The 18756-nt window shown below is 37.2% G+C and overlaps 1 pseudogene; it reads right to left on the reverse strand.

Moving 5' to 3' along the window:
- Positions 1-9514: 9514 nt before the first annotated feature.
- On the reverse strand, positions 9515-11565 carry LOC147821463 (la-related protein 4 pseudogene; annotated as a pseudogene).
- Between the last annotated feature and the right edge of the window lie 7191 nt (positions 11566-18756).

Below are 18756 nucleotides of genomic sequence, written 5' to 3' on the forward strand. Positions count from 1 at the left end.
TTCTTTTAATTCTTTGGGGAAGATACCCAGCACGGGTACAGCTAGGTCAAATGGGACCTGCTCTTTATATTACACAGAGGGTAAGTGGAACTCAGTACAAATGAAGCCAAGAGAGGCCATGCTGAGTGCTTGGTTTAAGTGCTGTCTTCTTCCACCTGACTCCTGGTTACACACATGAGCATAACGGTCACACCACTGCCCTCTCCTGTGTTTTCTGAGCCAGGGACCCAATGCTTTTCAATGCCTCCCTCATTTGCCCAGGGTACTATACAGTTATCATTCTGGAATTTCTAGGGAGAAGTGGTAGAACCAAAACATGCACTTCTCTTCCAGAAGTGGAGGCAGCCTGCACACCTCAAGTCAATGGACATGGAAATCAACGGCTTGGACAGACTACAGGAAGGACACGAGCATGGATGCCCAACGTGTGCCCACAGATGTTCATCGGCACTGAGCACAGGTGCACAGAGGTGGGAGAGTGCTCTGGGAGGAAGTAGGAGCTGAATGGGGTCCTGAAGATGGGTGGGAATTTAGAAGGGGAAAACCGGGCAGGTGACCATCACAGGGTGATGTGACTGATTAGTAACATGAATCACGTTCACATCTGTGAACACTCCCCCAAACACATGATGTGCTCTCATTTCTGGTATGTAGACTACATTTCATCTACCAGGAAAGCAGGTTCGTGTTTACTTTCTGTTCTGGCTGAGTTCTGGGGGGAAACAAACAAACCGGTAACTATTCATTCAACATTTTATTTTTTTCTACTTTTGCCTTCAAGTCCTCTCTTTCCACAAAGGAATTAAGATGGCATGTGGGAAATATATATACATCATAAAGTAAATGAGGGAAAATGGCACACCCAGGAATAACTTCAGGGCTGGGCAACACAAAAGCACATTATACAAACCAGTGCATCAAGTGCCCAAATCTGGCTGCCAAAGATACTTAGGCACTGATGAAAACCAAATCTGCAATTCAAGAGAGAAATTTTGCATTTGTTTTTGCATAAAGAAATCACCTAACGAGGCACTGGCTAGTGGCTGTGACTCCATCTCCAAGCCTAGAGCTGTAATGTATAAAGTCTGTGACTATTTCTTTAATGTCCTTAATATAGAATAAAAATTATTCAAAGACACAATGTGATAAAAGTATACAGTGCGCACTGCATACTGCAAATCTCCAATCATCTGGACATCTTGATACAAGAGTAAAATTTGTAACACATAGAAATAGATGAACTACATATTCGTAAATCTATACCTACTCATTCATTCCATGAATTTAACTGAGCACCTTCTATGTGGATAATATTCTATGGAGAAGAAATAAAAACCAAAGAAATAAATAAGATAAATGTTTTTTAATGAATACATGGAAAAATCTGCATCAGGAAGGGTGATGGAGAACATGATGGAGTAGGCGCTGCTATGCAGGAAAGAATCCACATGAAAGCACATTCAAACATGACAGCCCTGGAGCTGAGACCGATGATATGAGGAAGGAAGCCAGGAGGATACTTGGAGAAGAGGAGGCACAGAAAGTGCAACTGTAACATAACAGCAGGAAGACCAGTAGGTTCACCTCTTCGTAAACAGTTCTCACAACTAGACTTTAATGAGAACTTGATATAAAACAATTCCAGGATGATACAGTCTCTAGAGAAAACTTGTAGAGGAAATGTGCTACTTCCAAGTCAAGGCCACTTCATACTCTTGGTGGTCAGCCAGGTGGAAGACAGAGGGAGGGTCCTCTTAGAAAAGAAAGGAGTGAGGGTGAGTTGCATCTAAAACCATGCTGGACAGAGCCACTATCTTTTTTTGAGGAAGCCTTGTGGCTCTGTGGGGAGGAGTCCTGAGTGGTGTATCCCACAAAACACAGCATACATTATTTTAATCAAAATATTTTTTGAGAATGCTCATATTTTAAAATTGTATGCTGCAGCCATAGAAAAATCTCCTAAAATATGCAAATCCTGCTCCAGTCTTGGTGCCTGGTGAATCTTTCAGGCTTAACTGACTGTAAATGAACAGCTTTGGGGTCACTGGGCTGCAGTGTAGCACCATGCACCTGATATACTATGACTGCATGCATGGGCTACCTGTCAAAAATGTTGTGTTTGAATTTTTAAAATATTCTTTCAGGCAGAACAATAATAAATAAACAAACAAAAAACATAAAGAGCCTACTATTTCAGGCACTTCTTGCTATTACCAAAACTACATGATTATTCTAGACGATAATTTATATTTTAATCTCAATAGCAGAGGATATGTACCCAGAATATTGAAAAATGGTAACAAATGTCACTTATATAAAGGTGAAAGAGAATGAGGAGCAAACTCCATCTGGGTTTTATGTAGTTAGAAATACTACCTCTGAGTTAGCAGATCATTTTTGTAACTTCATATTTTTATATTTTATTTGTACATGTTTGCAGTTCATGTAGTTTATGTCATCTTGGGGAGTGATTACATGTACATATTACACCATTTTTTAAATCCCCTCTCCTCTTCCAGTTCCCCCATCCCCCTTTTCATACTTGTTGATATTATTTGTCTTAGCTCATGTTATGGCATAGAGTATTTACATTAATTGGGGTTATTAAGTTCCTGTACATGGCATATCTTTGTTCCTCATTTCCTTCTCCCCTCTCCTTCACCCCTCATCCTTGTTCCCTTGGACCACTTCTCTATTGCAAGAGGACCACCCTCTTGTGGCTTTCTATCTATCTTTTATCATTTTCTTTGTTTGTACTTTGCCTCACTCAAATGAGATACCATATGGTATTTAAGCTTGTGCGTCTGCTTTATTTCACTCACCATTATATTTTCCTGGTGCATCCATTTTCCTACAAATGTCTTAAATTTGTCATTCTTCTTTTATTTATATATTAATTGGTACATTTTAGGTATACAATATATTTACATTTATCATTGGGTGTTTGTACCTGAACATGATGTATCTTAGTTCTTATTTTTTTCCCCATTACCTATGCACCCTTCACCCCCACCACCCTTCCCTATTTACATAGATTTCATTTCCATTTTTTTTCTTTCTCTTAATTTTTCCTTTGCTTTCTTCCCTTTCCCCTTCCCCTCCCACCACCCCTACACCTTTGGACCTTTTCCTATTTCAAAATATCAATTATTCATTTTAATCATTTTCATCCTTATTTACACTTTCAGTTTCTCACACTAGAGATACTATTCGGTATTTACATGTGTGTGTCCTATTTATTTCACTTAAAAGTATGGCCTCAATATGCATCCATTTAACTATAAATGACTCTAGTTTCTCATTTTTTATGGCTGAGTAGTACTCCATTTTATAAAAAATCCACATCTTCTTTATCCAGTTTCCAGGTGATGGGCACTTGGGCTGTTTCCAAACCTTAGCTATTACAAACTGTGCCGCTATAAACATAGGTGCACATATATCACTGTGGTATGATTCTTTTAATTCTTTGGGGAAGATACCCAGCACGGGTACAGCTAGGTCAAATGGGACCTCTAGTCCTAGTTCTTTGAGGTATCTCCATACTGATTTCCACAGTGGTTGCACCAGTCTGCACTCCCACCAACAATGGAGAAGGGTTCCTTTCTCTCCACACCCCCGCCAGAATTTGTTATTGGTTGATTTCTTGTTAGCAGCCATTCTTTGTGGGGTGAGGTGGAATCTCAGTGCTGTTTTCATCTGCATCTCTCAAATGACCAGTGATGTTGAACATTTTTTCATATATTTATTTGCTGTTTTTACTTCTTTGAGAAATGTCTGTTCATTTCGGATGGCCATTTTCGAATTGGGTCTTTGAATTTGGGGGGTTTGATTTTTTCTCAATTCTTTATATATTCTAGATAGTAGACCTTTGTCTGAGGTACAGCTGCTAAAAATTTCTTCCCATATTGTAGGTTGTCTCTTAGCTCTGTTGGTAGTTTCTCTTGCAGTGCAGAAGCTTTTTAAAAATCTGTCATTCTTTATAGCTGAGAAGTATTCCATTATATACAGATACTGCATTTTCTTTATCCAACTGTCTGTTGATGGGTATTCAGGATGCTTCCAGAGTTTAGCTATTGTGAATTGTCCCTGTTATAAACATTGGTATGGATGTATTGTTATAGTATGATGACTTAGCTCTTTGGCAGGGGAATAGCTGAGTCATATGGGATTTCTAATTTCAGTTCTTTGAGAATCTGTATAATAGTTTTGGAAGTATGGTCATTTTAACAATATTGGTTCTGCTATCCAGGAGCAGGGGATATCCTTCCATTTTCTGGTGTCCTCTTTGATCTTTATCAGAGTACCATAGTCTTCTTGTAGAGGTCTTTTACTTCCTTGGTTGGATTAATTCCTAGGTATTTCATTTTTCTTGAAGCTGCTGTGAATGGTATTGTTTTCATAATATCCTTCTCATTCTATTCATTATTGGTGTAAGCAAATACTGATGATTTTTGTGTGTTGATTTTGAATCCTACTACTTTACTAAAGTCAGTTATTACTTCTAAGATTTTTTTTTGGTAGTATCCTTTGGATCTTCTATGTACAAAATCATATCATCTGCCAATAATGATAATTTGAGTTCTTCCTTTCCTGTACATATCCTTTTTATTTCTTCCTCTTGCCTAATTGCTCTGGCTAATGTTTCAAGCACTATGTTGAATAGAAGAGGTGATAGTGGACCTCCTTCTCTTGTTTCTGATTTTAGTGGAAATGGTTTTAGTTTTTTCTCATTTAGTATGATGCTGGCTATTGGTTTTTCATAAATAGCTTTCATCATATTTAGGTATGGTCCTTCTATATCTGTTTTCTTCAGGGTTTTTATCATGAAGTGGTGTTGGATTTTGTTGAAAGCCTTTCCTGTATCTATCAATATGATCATGTGGTTTTTGAGCTTGCTCCTGTTTTAGAGATATATTACATTTATTAACTTACATATGTTGAACCATCCTTGCATCCTTTGCATCCTTGCATATACTTGATCATGATGCAGCATCATTTTGATACTGTGCTGCATTCTATTTATTAATATCTTGTTGAGGATTTTTGCATCTATGCTCATAAATGAGATTGGCCTATAGTTCTCTTTCTTAGTTGGGTTTTATTTGGTTTTAGGATGAGGGCAATACTGGCTTCCATAAATGAATTTGGGAGCACTCCATCCCTTTCAATTTCTTTGCAGAGCTTGAAGAGTATTGGTGATATAACATCCTTAAAGGTTTTATAGAATTCAGCAGTGAATCCATCAGATCCTGGGCTTTATTTAGTTGGTAGATTCTTTATTGCTGCATCAATTTCATTGCTTGTTGTTGGATTGCTGAACATATTTGTGTCTTCTTGGGTTAGTTTTGGTAGTTTTTATCTAGGAATTTGCTATTTCTTCAAAATTTGCTAACTTGAATATAATTTTTCAAAGTAGTTACTATCTTCTGAATTTTCAGTGTCTTTTGTGATTTCCCTTTTTTCATTTCTAATTGCATTGATGTGAGTCTTTTCTCTCTTGCTCTTGGTGAGTATGACTAAGGGCTTATCTGCTTTATTTATTTCTTCTAAGAACCAATTTTTTGATTCATTGATATTTTTATAGTTTTTTAGGTCTCATTTTCATTAATTTCTACTCTCATCTTTTTAATATCTCTCCTTAATTTTGGTTTGGGCTGATTTGATGTTGTTTCTCAAGTACCTTAAGATTTCTCATAAGTTTATTCATTGAGTTTGCTCTATTTTTCTAATGTGAGCACTGATTGTGATAAATTTTCTTCTCCAAACTGCTTTCATAGTGTCCTAGAGTTTTCATTGAGCTGTACTGTCATTGTCATTAACTTCCAGAAATTTTTAAATTTCTTCTTTGACTTCTTCTGTGATCCATTGGTTGTTTAGGGGTACCCTGTTAATTTTCCAGGAGCTTGTGCATTTTACAAAATTTCTTCTATTGTTGAGTTCTATTTTTAGTGCATAGTGGTCTGACAGGATGCATGGGAGTTATTTCAATTCTTTTATATTTACTTAAGCAGGCTTTATGGACAGTATGTGATCTATTTTGGAAAAAGTACCACATGCTGCTGAAAAGACTATATACTCTGTTGTAAAGGGGTGGAATACTCTGTATATCTCCTCTAAGTCCATATGTTCAAGGGTATGGTTCAGCTCTGATATTTATTTGTTTTGTGTTTAGTTGATCTCTTTTCTAAAGCAGGGTGTTAAAAATCTCTTAGCGTGATTGTATTAGTGTTTATCAGAACTTTTAATTTCAGCAGTTTTTGTTTTATGAATACTGGGTGCTCCAGTATTTGGTGTATATATGTTTATCAATGTTGTCTCTTCTTGTTGGATTGTTCCTTAACTAGTAGGTAGTGACCTTCTCTTTGTCTCTTCTAATCAGTTTTAGCTTGAAGTTTACCATGTCTGATGTTTGAATTGCTACCCTTGCTTTTTTTCTGGGTCCTGGTGCATGAAATGTTGTTTTCCATTCTTTAAATTTTAATCTATAAATATTTTTTGGATTAGATGAGTTTCTTTTTTTTTTTTTTTTTGCTTTTTAATACCTTTATTTTATCTAATTTTGTTAATTTCCCATAGCACCTTGGCAATGTTGAAAACATACAAATACAAGGATGTACTCATTGTAACATTTTATGCATGAGCATGTGTCGTATCATTGGTGGCGGCGGCGGGTTGGGGGTGTTGACAATGGGAACAAACCTAAGGAATGGATAAAATAGAAGTCAGATAACTGGTTCTGATCCATCACACTCCAACATTTGAGAGGTGTCACTTGAGACACCTGAATCAGGTTTAAAAAAAAAATAGCCAACACTGATGGTGATTTTTTCCACATACTAATCAATGTTCTAGTGAAAAATCAAAAATAAAACCATAATATACTGCCAGTAGTTGTCTGAGTTATACTGTTAGGAACTATTTAAATCAAAGATTCATAAAAACTTCTTAACTTTTAAAAGTAAATATGAAGTTATCAGATTAATTTCAAGAGAATTTATTCTCAATGTAAAAATAAATTCACTTCTTTAAAATGTCATTTAGCTAATGAAACTGAAATGTCTTCTTGAAAGCTCAGACTAGATACATTAGTATATACCAAAAAAGTTGAATTAATGGCCATCAAATTGTAAGGAAGTATAAAAAATTAGAAAACCCCCCATCATATATTATATTTAAGAATTTATAAAAATCTCTCAGAAGGAACACACTGCTCTCATTTGAGTTTTATCTTTTCTATATAAAAAAAAAACCCTGGTACTTTAAAATACGGTTAATGTATATTGCCAACACAATTATCAGAGATTTAACTCCAGTGTTGCTGTTTCAAGGTAAAACCAGTGGACGTATAACCCAAGAGACTAATTATTAAGGCCATTAACTAATGAAACTAAAGTGTTCAGTAATTTTTAAATGCTATTTCTGTTCCAGCAATATTATTGTTCTTCTTTACACTAGTGAAGGTGCTAACATTCCATCATTAAGCCTTTTTTTTCATCATTAAGCCTTTTGCAAAGCAAATCTGGTTATTTAAAAAGAAAAAGGAATGTGAAACAATATTTAAGCTAACTTTATTTACCAGAAATAAATTAGAATTCTGCATGTCATTTGACCCCTGCAAATTAAGGATAAAAGAAAACAAACCCATGTCACTGAAGTGTCTTATCTTCCTTCAAATTCCAGTGAAAAAATAATTTAAATAGATCACTATTTTAAATGCCGGTGACTATATTTGGCAAAACTAAGAATATTCAGATTAGAGACAGACTCTAGATAATATGAAAATCTTAATTATCAAAATAGAAAATGGAGACAGGTTTTACAATGCCCCCCTATGTACCTTCTCTATGAAGTGCGAGGTGATAAGATTGTGTGAGTTTTTCTCTTCATGCAGTAACAACTATGGCAGATCATTGTACCATATATTCAATATCATTTCTACCTAATTTTAGCCTTCAAAAGCCCAAGGAAAGGTTGAGCTGTAAGTGTGAAGAGAAAAATTTGATATTTAAATTCCACCATCTAAAGAACCAATAAATAGTTGAGCTAGAATGAACACTCACCCTCATCAGAGTAATGCTGGGAAAAAAGTCGTCAACAGTTTCACATAACTCACAGGCATCATCATTTAGATACAAACCCTAAATCTGCTATAATAAAATAAACAGTAAGTACAGACTGTGAATATATATATTTTATATGCATACACACGCACACATTCTTCCCTATATATCCCATCAAATGGGAACTATTACATGTAATGAGGCAAGTTGTATTAAAAATATTATAATATCAAACAAATTAAAAACTGGTCATGTCTTTAAACTTCAATAATGTCTAGAGAAAAAGAAAGAATATATTTGTTTTCTTCAAAAAGAAAACTTCCTTCTTGTGTTTCAGTTAGAATCTTTAGGGCCAGGAGTATATAGTTCACTGTAGAGCCCTTGGATAGCATGTGGTGAGGGAGGCCCTGGGTTTGTTTGATCCGCAGCACCACAAACAAAACAAAAAAGAATCTTTTTAGATATTTAGAACTGGGTGGACTAACAATAAATCACACAAGCATACAAGTAATCTGAGCCTACACCTGTGACACACTACAAAAAGAAGCAATGTTTCATTTTAAGTGCAGTAATTAAATTTATAATCTTTACAAGTGATTTTTACAAAAAGTTTATTCTCTTAAATCCAATGCATTCACAGGGTGTTAACATTTTAAATGTTCATTATTTCCACCAACTGCAGCATTATCTAAGTAAACCAAAATCACTTTTATCATAGATGTAGCCAATGATTATTAATCCTTTTTTTAAAGGACCTAAATTCCAAAATTTTGGCACAGGTAGCTTTATTGTGTGCTTCATCTAGTAGATGATTTTTAAAAATAGTGTGTAGAAACGAATAGTTTCAAACTATGTAAATACATTATACCATGTTATCAATCCACTAAATCAAAAGCAATTGCCAAGCTGAATAAGTTACAAAGAAATAATAATTCTGGCTTGAACAGAAATGTGCAGTTTTCAAAGCTCTTAAGAGTTACCCACTAATATAATCTCCAAAGTTTAACCTAGAGTTGGAAGATAAGTTTCACGGTAATGTAATTTTAACCTCCTTTACATTCATTTTAATATATTACTAAGATGTTTATATTCTATGTCACGATGCTTTCCAGTGTTCACAATTTACAGTTTCAATTTGTACACATGTAAGTCACTAACATAAGAGACAGTTACTATACAAACTATCCCTAAAAAGAAAAAAAACCACACCCTACACAGAACTCTGAACATGGTATGACTTAAAATAGATTAATGCAACATGATTTTTAATATGTTAGTAATTTTCTAAATACCAGCAATGTAAACTTGCCTATTTAATACGACAGTTACAATTTTATTCATTGAGAAATTATGTATTAGTTTCCTTCAATCGTTTCCACATTATCTCAAAACTCTCTTTGACTTGCTTTATCTGAGTCAGTGAATTTCAAACATTTTTGGAAAGGGGACTGAAGGAAGGCAATAAACTGAGTTGTTTTTTGTTTGTTTTTACTTTGGTGATCTGGGTGGTACATACTGTTCTTTGCCATTACGTCGAGTCACTCCCTGAGGTATAGCCCTATGGCTAAACTGGCGTCTCTGTTCCCTGATTTTTCCAGCTGCTCCCCTGGGAGTGGTATTGCCTCGGAAGCCAGAATAATCTTTACTAGCCTTTGCTTCTGGCTTCTCATGTGGTTTCTCAACAGACTTCTCAGGAGCTCCGTTCTCTTGGTTTTTGGTGGGAGACACTGCATTGGAGCGAAGTTCTCGTAGTGGCTGCACAAGAACCGGAGATGGCTCTTTAGGGGGCTTCTGGCATACTTCAGCGTAACTTAACTTTTGGGGTTCCTGTAGGGGCACAGCTGTGGTTACATTTACGTTATTATTACATGGTAAAGTTGTATTTGCTCTCGATGGCTTTGCAGTACTCGGGGAAGAAACTGGTGTAGTCATCTGATTGATAACATCCTTCTGATCGATGGAATCATCTATTGTATCCTTTTCTTGCTGAGTTGTGCTTAATACAGGAAGCTCAGGTGCGCATGGACGACTGGTACTCATACTGAGTTGCTGGGCTGAAAAACAGTCTGCCTGCTCATCTTCTGTAGGTATTGGGCAATTAACTTGCAAGTCTTCATTCTCCTTTTCTTTGCAGACACCTTCAAGGACGTCAGACATTCTATTCTCCAAGAGGAGTTCACCTGGTATTCTTGATGAACTCCCAGGTAAAGGAGGAAAATTTGAGGCTAGTAAGTCAAACTTTGGTGTTGGAGACTTTGCTTCAGCAGAAGGATGGGGTCTTGGGATCCTTTCATCTTCTTGTCATCTTTGACCTCTGAAAAGAGTCCTCCTGCCCCACCATAGTCCCCATTTTCTTCCATCTGTACAGCAGGAGTCTCCTTTGGAAGGTAAGTTTGCTCTTGATGCCCTGGTACTGTAGGGTTATGCAGTTCAGGTGCAAAGTTCCTTGAACTAATCTGTTCAATGGTCCATCCCCCAATGACACAGAGCCCTCTGTTGAGTGTTCGGTACCACTGGACGACCTAAAATGAGGCTTCACACGATTTTGGGGGAACGGCCGACCCATATTCATAGAGCAGCATTTGTTTTATAAGATCCTGGTGAGTTAAAGCCATTCACAAAATGACCACTGGGAAGGGAGCCAGTGGTGTTTCAAAGTAAGGCGCAGGACTTGGAGACCAAGACTAAGCACAGCACTATAAACCGAGTACTGCTGGTGAGGATCATACACAGGCTGCATAAAGACTGGCGAGGCATACTGTGCTTGAGCTTGAATGGGCTGACTATACATTCTAGAATCCATGAGTCAATAATCATTCTTAGCGAAGAATGTGTTGATGGCTTTTATCCTCGCCATGATTGGCTTGCCCTGAAATGTTTTAACCTCTTCTCTTAAGTATTTAAATGCCTGTTGTGCATCAGTATCTGACTGGAAGGTGATGTACCAGTTGCTATTGTGTGCAAACTCACAGCTTATCACTTTGGGGCAGTTTTCATTTTTGAACAAAGCTTTCACCTCCTTTACTGGTGTGGCTTCAGGAATCTGAGAATCCCAATACAACGTTTATGACTCGGTCTCACTTTCTCCCCTTTCTCATGAGCTTGTACCATTGGAGATGATCTCAACACTTCAAGAATTAGATCAAGATCTGTGGTCAACTTTTTTGTTTCTTCCATGTTGGCAACTGTCCATATTGGGACGAACTGATCACTATCCATTTGGGATATCAAGTAAAGATCCTTTGATAAATGTTCTCGTGAAAAACAGAATTCTAATCGTTTCTTCAGGCATTCTTTTAGATCTTCTGTAGAAATTGCTGAACTGCTTTCTCCAGAAATGTCATATATTTGGTAACTCATATCGTCGGGTCCTAAAATCATTCCTTCAGCTGGTTCTTCAATGCCAGTAGTATTTCTTGTGGTTTCACAAGATGGAGAATACAGTATTTCATATTCTTTACACATATCTTCTGAAAGCTCTGTACTGCCTCCACGAAGAGCAACGTGTTTTCCTCTGCTCAGCTTCATCGTTCCTGACACCGCGACTCTAACTGGTTCGCAGGTCTGAGCCTGAATCGCTAGGATAAGGACGCTCGCTTCGCCCCTCCACCCGGCCGATTAGATGAGTTTCTTGGAAGGACAGACTGTTGAATTCTGGGGGTTTTGTTTGTTTGTTTACCCAGTCTGTCAATCTGTGTTTTTTATTTGGAGAATTGAGATAGTTAACACTGAGCAATATTACTGAGATGTGTTTATTTGCTATCATTGCCTTCTTTATCAGTTGGTGAATCTTTGTTTTTCTTTTCCTGGTGTTTTTTTCTTGTTACTGTTTATCCATTGACATCACTAATTTCCTTTGTGCTTTTAGCTGTGTCTGTTTTGTGATTTCTGTTAAGAATATTCTTAAGTATTTTCTCAAGAACTGGTTTAGTACTTGTATATCTTTTGAGCTGGACTTTTTCATGGAAATAACTTATGTCTCCATCTATTTTGAAGGATAGCCTTGCTGAATAAGATAATCTGGGTTGGAAGTTACTTGCTCTTAGGGCTTGAAATAATTCACTCCAAGCTCTCCTGGCCTTTAGGGTTTGTGTTGAGAATTCTGCTGTGATTCTAATTGGTTAACCTTAGTATGTGAATTTTTTTTGTTTTTCTCTGGCTGCTTTTAAAATTCTGGTTTTCTTGGTGGTTATCTGGTAATTTATAAAGATATGCCTTGGTGAGCTTTTGTTGTCATAATTGTTTGGTGTTCTATAAGCATTGCATTGTATTTTAACCTCTTTTCTTGTATTTGGGAAATTTTCTTCTATGATTTCTGTAAACATGTTAGTGAATCCATCTGTGCTGTCTTCTAGATTTCCTCTAACCCTAATTAGCCCTAGATTGGTCTTCTTATTGACATCTAGTAGCCTGGGATTTAGCTCAGTGGTTTCACTGCCTGCTGCGCAAGCGCAAGGACCCGAGTTTGATCCCTGGTACCAAAAAAAAAAACCACACACGCATACACACAAAAAAGACATCTAGTAGTTGCTGGATAATCCTCTCTTGTTCTCCTATTTTCTTCTTGGCTTCTTTGAGCTCTTGAATGTAATTCACTATTTTGTCCTCAATATCAGACATTCTGTCTTCATATTGGTTGTTTCTGCAGTTTATGAATTCTATATAGGTTTTATTTCAAGGATTTCTGTCTGACATTTTTTTGAGGATTCCAGACCATTGTTGAATCTGTCATTCAAATTTTGAACTGTCTTCATTAGCTCATCCAGTTTCTTATCTATCTCCCCAAAATTCTCTGTGGGCATATTGAGTGAAATTACTGTGAGCTTTTAGTTCCTTTCCTCTTTGAACTCATCTATTTTCTTCATCCCTTCTGTGAACTTTTCAGAGAATTCTGTTACCTGTTATTCATTTTCTTCTCCTTTTGTGACCCCTTGTTCTGCCTTGGAAGAGTTGGGTGAATGTAGGGATCTTCTGTTCTGCTGCCTTGCATTCTCATGCTTGTGAGCCACTGGGCCACCAGCCAACACTTCCTCGTCCAGACAAGGCCCTCTTCAGAATCTCAGGAGATGAATATCCAGTCCCACTGTCATCTTTATTATCATCACATCCATTTCCTGGAGGCAGTGTGGACTGGGATGGGCGGTGAGCTGGGCGATCACCATGGTCATTTGGCCGCAGGCACAGAGCTCGCCCTGCACCTCCTGGTCCTGAAGAAACTTGCCCTCACCACGACCTCACTGCAAAGCTCATGCCGGGGTCGGGCGGAGGGGGCGGTGGTGAGGGCAGGTCGAGCTCCCCAAGGTTCAGTACAAAGGTGGCTGGGGTGGCGCCCAGACCTGCTGAGCAGACCCAACCTTTTTCCAGGGCCAGGCCTGCACTGGGCATCAGCGTGGCTCTCGGCCCTGAGCCCACCCTTGGCTGGCTCTACAAGGCAGGCCCAGGAGCTTCCATGGTGCAGGCTGAACAGCTCGGCCCACCCAGTGTTACTTGGGAGGGGTTCTCTACATAGCCTTTTAAAACATGATTTCCCATGCAGATCTTACATTTAATGAATGTGGATTAGGTGTTGTTTGGGCGCAGGGGTCCCACTCCCCCAAGGGTGTAGCCGTTCCTATCTCCCTGCCTCCTGTGATTCAGCCCATTCCTGGATTTAAAACATTGTGTGCTTATAATAAACCCACATTTGCACTTTTCTTATTGCTGACTTCTTACTGATTCATTCATTTAGGCATCAAACATTTAAAGTGATTATTCCAGGCATGGTGGAAGTCCTTTATGTTTATACACACTCAGCTTTTACACAAAAACATACCCTAAAGTAATTCTTTAATGAAGTTCAAAAAAAAGTTTTGTTGTTACTGTTCAAGCCCTGGCAATTTTATCTTGGATTTTATGGCTAATAGAATTGTTCCACTTAAAAGATTTTAAAAACATTTTTACTAAAAACTTTCTTGGAAATGAAGGCAAGAAATTCCTAGGATTTGTTGTCTTCATAGCAATTTAACTTATATGCTTTTCAAAGTCAGCAGGAAAAGAAAAAAGACAAATTTTATACTAAAGATTTATTAGCATGTATTTGATTTTTATCCCAGCATTGACCTCTATTGGAGTACCTGGCACTTAATAGGGATGATGAATTTGAGTATTTCAAATCTTCCTTTACCACGTATGTGTCCTATGAGGAAGTCTCAAAGCCTTTCACTGGAAACTCTGCCTCTAAAAGTCCCACTACAAAGAAAAGCATCCCTTCTCATGATTGGATTTAGTCTAAGGGTGCTTAGGGGATGCAGGCCTTGAGGCCAAGAACATTTCCTCTTCACTCTCTGAGGAATGACTGCCTTTGCCTGTAAGCTTCTGGAGAGTCATTACTGATTACTCAGGCTAATGAGTTTGATTCAAGCCACTTTGAATGATATTTTAAAAACCATTTGTAGAAGAAGTAATCGAGCCCAAAAGTTTGTAGGTGGTCACCTATTATTTTTTTCATCAAATGTCTTAGGTGTCTTTGCAGACAGTTGCGTGCAGTTATGGGGACATTTTGATGAGCTTTGATAAATGTGTATACCCATGTAATGATTACCACAATCATTTCCAACTCCCCAGAAAATTCCCTCCTGATTGGCCATTTTTCCTGCTGCCAAGTACCATATTTAGTGATATTTCATGTCTTTTATTTCTCCTTAGCACTTTGAAGTAGGCAATACCATTCCCAGTTGAAAATAAATAAAGAAGTAAGTTTAAAGAGATCACAGCACTTGCCTAGTCACCCAGCTAGTCACTCAGTATTAACTCTGGGTTTGAATGTGATCTGTCTGACTTCTGTTCCTTAATCACTAAAGAGCACCGAGTCCCTAACGCTTCAGGGTTCTCATCTGCACCATGGAGTCATTGGTAACAGTTTTCTGGGCAAGCACAGCCAATATCTCTTTTCTTTCATTTATTCTTTTGGGGGGTTTGCTCTGGCCTGTGATTTTCACTAGATGATAACCTCTGATGGGGGAACAGCAGCCTTGTATTAATTTATTTTACCTCTCTGACCCCAGAGACTACTGCAGGGATGGATACATAGTGGTAACTCAATAAACATTTGTTAAATAGAGAAAAGGGTCATGATTATGTATTTCTAACTCTTTGTAAAAGTCCCTATGTAAGTTTTTCAGTTTTCTAATGATATTGGAAAACGTTTTCCTTTCTGTCTGGATTGGTAGAGAACTGAAAATCACAGACATCTTCCTAAAGAAAACAAAATAATCTCATTCCTACTCAGAATAATAAGAAAACAACATCTAGAACCTGCAGTGATTGAACAATTTAGTACTTGCTAGGCTTTGCTAAGTAAGTTATTTCCCTTATCCTCATAGTGGTCAAAAGCACAGTCTCAAAAAAAAAAAAGCACAGTCTCTAAAACTAGACTCCTTGGATTCAAATCCAACAACTACTTCATATTAGCTTTTTTTCATCTGCAAATTATTTCAGACCCGTGTACTTCAGTTTCTTCATCGTTGACATGGGTAAAAATTATCTACATAATTCATAAAAATTAAACAATTGGTAATGCTTAGTAAAGGGCCTGGAACATACAAGGTATTTTCTTGGTTATTGTGATACCTAGCTTAAAATTTTAGATTCATCTTTCCTGTTTCTTAATTATTTTCTAAAGTCAAGGAAAATATTGTGATTTATGCTGTCTTTCAGAAAACTTAGGTAACACTTCAGGATGATTTTACCTTGTGTAAGAGTTCTTAGATGTCTGAACACACTTTTGACAGAATTTCCATATTATGTCCATGTACAGAGTAGATATCTGAACCACAGAATTGCACTAACTGTAAAATTACACCATTGACACACAGACTTGCTAACTCAGGAAACCTCATACTAGTATTATAGACAGCTAAGTGAGGTAGAAATATAAGAGGCAGTCAGATAGGGCTGGGCCCTCAACAGAGTCAGTGCAAAACGTGAAAACACATTAAAACTGTGGCCGGAGACATATCTGTTGAAGGCCAGGCCTCAAGATAGAGGCAAAATGATCAAGCCTACATACTTCCCCAAGGGATAAAATAAGTGGCAACACCTGCGCCAATAAAGTCTAGATAGACATCAGTCACTCTGGTTGGTGACCAAGACCTCCAGATCCATCCTTTCCTACAAAAATTCTTTGTTCTTTCCATGTACACTTGTTATGTGGCTTGCTTCCCCATTGGATCAATATTACCCAAGTGGCTATACTTGTAATCTTATTGGTTGATCATAATTTTGTCCCACATTGTACCCACCTCATGATTTTGCTCTATAAAACTTCCCCTGGAGCTCTTCCACTGCCATTCCATTTTCCTAGAGCAGAGAAGCTGATCCAGTCCCAGCACCTGGAAGGAAGCTCCCCACCTCCATTTCAGCCTCCTAAGGCAGAGAAGGTGAGCCACTTGGGCACCAGAAGCACCCCCACTGCCCGTGGAAATGAGAAGACATGTAAAAAAGCCTCAAAAACAGACTTCCAGATCACCTACAGCAACCCCAAAGGGAAATGGGATGAAACAATCTGATACTCAACCACCTGGACTCTCTGAACTGGCAACAAAAGAGGATCTGGGAAAAATGAAATCAGAAATAATTACTCAGATAACAGCAAAGATTTTGCTCATGGTGCAAGACATGATTAATAAATCTAGAGAGGACACAGATTAAAAAATAGAGGATCTGAGGAATATGATGGAATCCCAACATAGGAAACAAATGGAATCCATAAAACAGATACAAACAAATTTCCAAGAGATTAAAAACTCCATCAAAAATCTGCACAGCAGAATGAACCAATGTGAGGATAGAATTTCAGATATAGAAGATAAAATTACTGTTAGTGACCAGGAAAAGAAAAATTGCTTCAAAATTGTAAGGGAACACAAGAAATCAATCCAACAGCTGCTAGATGATGCAAAGAAGAATAACATAAGACTGATTGGAGTCAATGAAGAAAGAGGAGAGAGTGCACATGACATAAAAACACTCTTCACAGAAGTGATGGCAGAAAACTTCCCAAGGAGGGGAAGAGAACTTGACATACAGATAAGTGAGGCATATAGGATTCCAGCTAGCCTTGATAAAAAAAAAATTACATGTAGGCATATAATAGTTAGGATTCCAGAAATCCAACAGAAGAACAAAATTCTACAAGCAGTCAGAGAAAAGAAACAAATCACATACAAAGGAAAGCCCATCACAATCACAGCAGACTTCTCAACCCAAAAACCCTCAAGGCAAGAAGAGCTTGGAGTGATGTATTTCAAGCCCTAAAGGAAAACAGCCTCCAACCCAGATTTGATGTACCCTGCAAAACTATCTTTCAAAATTGATGGAGAAATAAGATACTTTCATGATAAAGAGCACCTCAGGAACTTCATGAATACCAAACTGGCACTCCAAAAAATTTTAGACAATACCCTAGGAAAAGACAATGAGGATCACAACCCCAGGAAACCCAGCAGAATGAATCCATTGGGCGTGACAAATTAAATGTAAAGGGGGAGAATCCAACAAAAAGAAAAAGTCATGACAAGGCTTTTAAAACTTTTGACTTCATCTCCCTAATGAGTGTATAATTCAATCTTATTATTGTACTGATTAGTACTTTTCTGATTCTAGAGTTGCACATCATTCCTTGTGCTATACTGGCTATTTATCATCTTCTTATGTCTACATTTTAATTGGGTTGTCTATTAATGAACTCTAAGAATTCTTTATATATTCTGGTCATAGGTTATATGCATTGTAAATATGGTCTGTTTAAGGACTGCTTTTCATTTTAATGATGTCATTTAAAGTTCTAAATTTTGGTGGAATCTCATTTATCAATTTTTTTCTTTTATACATCATGTTTTTTGTATCCTAGGTAGTTCTTGCCTACCCTGAATTCATAAACATTTCCCCTTATAATTTCTTCTTAAAGTTTTATACTTTTAGGCTTTCATATTTAGGCTTTCATATATCTATTAAGATCCCTTCAGGTTATTTTCATGTATGGAAAAAAAGGGTTGAGGTTAACTTTTTATATATGGATACCAGGTGTTCTAGTGCCGTTTGCTGAAAACACTCTCTCTTCCTCGGCTCTTGAATTGAGTTTATATTCTCTAAAATGCTAATGTTAAATAATCTTTCAAAACTCAGTGGACCATATATGTGTGGTTCTATTTCTAGATTCTCTGTTTTATTCCAATGATCTATATGTCTTTCCTTGCATCAAAACTTCCTTGATTACTGTAGCTTTAGAAGAAGTCTTAAAATTGGGTGCTAAACGTCTTCCAACACTGTTTATTTTTTTGTTTTTTTGTTTTTGTTTTTGGCTTTTCTGGGTCCTTTGTACTCCTACATAACTTTTAAATTTCAATATCCAATTCTTCATTTATAGCAAGTATACACAGACCTGAATTTTTATATATACCTTGTGTTTTCTAATCCTGATAAATTCAAATACAAGTTCTAGGGGCTCCTAGAGATTTTTTTAGTATTTTCTCTGTAGATGATCATTTCATCTACATATAAAGATTTTGCTTCTGCCGTGCCAATCCTATCCTAGTTGTGTCATTTTATTGCCAGATTATTTTGGTGCGGACTAGGTTTCAAAGTTTAATGGACAGTTAAAGAGTAAGCATATCTGCCCTTGTTCCCCACCTTAAGGAGAAAGCATTGTATCTTCTCC

Source organism: Heterocephalus glaber, unplaced genomic scaffold, assembly GCF_053883595.1.
Source record: "Heterocephalus glaber isolate CG9 unplaced genomic scaffold, H.glaber_assembly_v1.0 deba00001733, whole genome shotgun sequence".
NCBI lineage: Eukaryota > Metazoa > Chordata > Mammalia > Rodentia > Bathyergidae > Heterocephalus > Heterocephalus glaber.